At 62.8% G+C, this 2,091-nt stretch overlaps 1 non-coding gene across 1 annotated transcript; it reads left to right on the plus strand.

Moving 5' to 3' along the window:
* The first annotated feature begins 1,587 nt into the window (after positions 1–1,587).
* On the plus strand, positions 1,588–1,706 carry LOC131870238 (5S ribosomal RNA). The gene has a single exon (XR_009368563.1). It is a non-coding gene; the product is annotated as a 5S ribosomal RNA (ribosomal RNA).
* The last annotated feature ends 385 nt before the right edge of the window (positions 1,707–2,091 follow it).

The raw sequence follows: 2,091 nt of genomic DNA on the forward strand, positions 1-2,091 counted from the left end.
GATGCTAGGGTGAGTGGCAAGGTGGGTCCACAAGTGTCAAGGTGGGTGCCGAGGTGGGTGCCAACTTGGGTTCCAAGGTGGGTGCCAAGTGGGCGACTGCTATGGTGGATGCCAAGGTGGGTCACGGGGTGGGTGCCAAGTTGCTAGGTTGTGTTCCAAGGTGGGTGCCAACGTGGCTGCTAGGGTGCGTGGGTTAAAGGGTGTGTCACAACGTGGGTGCCAGGATGGGTGCGCACCCACACTGGCCAAGACGGGTGCAAGGTTGGGTTCCAAGCCCGGTCACAGGCTGGGTGCTAGGATGGGTGGGTGCCAAGGTGGGCACCAGGGTGGGTGCACCCACCCTGGCCAAGGTGGGTCACGGGGTGGGTCCTAGGGTGGGTAACGGGGTGGGTACTAAGGTGCGTGCCAAGGTGGGTCATGGGGTGGGTGCCAAGGTGGGCACCAGGGTGGGTGTGCACCAACCCTAGCCAGGGTAGGTCACGGGGTGGTTGTCGGGGTGGGCGTCAAGGAGCCAAGGTGGGTGGCAAGTAGCCAAGTTGCGTGCCAAGGTGGGTGTCGGGGTGGGTGCCAAGGATCCAAGGTGGGTGCCAAGGAACCAAGGTGGGTGTCTGGGTGGGTGCCGAGGTGGGAGCCAGGGTGGGTCCCAAGGTGAGTGCAAAGGTGGGTGCCAGGGTCAAGGTGAGTGCCAATGTGGGTTCCAAGGTGCCAGGGTCAGGGTGAGTGCCAATGTGGGTTCAAAGGTGCTAAGTTGGGTGCGAGGTTGGGTGCGAGGGTGGGTGGGTGCCAAGGTGTGCTAGGTGGAAGCCCGGGTGGGTCGGCATCCCATGGGTGTCGAGTTGGGTGCCTGATGGGTGCTTCTTGTCAAGTTTTAGTCGTCGGGACTCATTTCGAGCCTTAGAGGTCGTTTCTTGTCCGGTTGCCCTGTCTTCGACCTGGGAACCCAATTTTGGTCCTCGGGTCCCATTTTTTTTTGTCTCGCATCCCACTTTTGGCCTGTGGCCTTTTCGGGGTCGATTCTCGTTTTGGGCATCAGAGCATGTTTCTTCTCCTAAAACCCAATATTTGTTTATTAAGTCTCGGAACACATTTTTGTTCTCGTGGACCCATCATGGGTCTTGGAACGCATTTGTGGTCCTTGGGTCCCATTTTGCATCCCGAAACTTGTGTTTTGGTGCTTGATCCCTATTTTGGGTGCCCACCTTGCACCAAGTGCGCACCCGGGGCAAACCGAGCGCCTTGGTGCACCGGGGCAAGATCGAGCGTGCACCCGAGGCGCCCCGAACATGCACCAAGGTGCACTCGGCCCACATGTGAGCGCAGGTCGTTGCGCCCGAGGTGGTGTGTGGGCACCGCGTTGCAGACGGGACACTGCACGCACACGACGCCCCGTCCAGGTGCACGCACGTAGGCCGGGCCGGGTGCACACCCGACGCCCTAGCAAGGTGCGCGCACCCGGGCAGGGCTCACACTTGGCGAACGGGGCGCACTTCGCGAGGGAGGGTGTGCACCTCGACGGGGGTGGGTGGCCGGGGTGGATTCGCACGTGGGTCGCGGTTTGCTAAGTACACACTGCGACAAGCTCATAACGGGTGCGATCATACCAGCGTTAGTGCACCGGATCCCATCAGAACTCCGCAGTTAAGCGCGCTTGGGCCGGAGTAGTACTGGGATGGGTGACCTCCCGGGAAGTCCCGGTGTTGCACCCTTTTTTAGTTTTTCGCCGGGCGTCGCAATGCTATTTGAATAAACCTTTTGCCCGTTTGCGTTCTCGTCGGGGCCGGGCCGGGCCGGGGTGCGCTGCCCGCACTACCGCGCGCGCGGGGGCGACACCGAGCGCGCACCCGAGGCGCCCCGAGCACACAGGCCACGGTGCAACCCGGGCGTTGTGCGCGCACCCCGGTGCGCCCGAGGTGCTGCGCGCGCACCCAGGTGAAATCGGTGTGCACCTCGGCCAGTGCGCGCTCGGTCGAGTCGCGCACGTTGGCCAAGGTGCACGGTGATGTTTCTTACTCTAAGGTTCCGCACCAGACGCCCGGGACAGGTGAGCGAAGCTGGGCGGGGCCGGGTGCGCGGCCGGGGCAGGTGCACGCA

This window comes from Cryptomeria japonica, unplaced genomic scaffold (genome assembly GCF_030272615.1).
Source record: "Cryptomeria japonica unplaced genomic scaffold, Sugi_1.0 HiC_scaffold_307, whole genome shotgun sequence".
Classification (NCBI taxonomy): domain Eukaryota; kingdom Viridiplantae; phylum Streptophyta; class Pinopsida; order Cupressales; family Cupressaceae; genus Cryptomeria; species Cryptomeria japonica.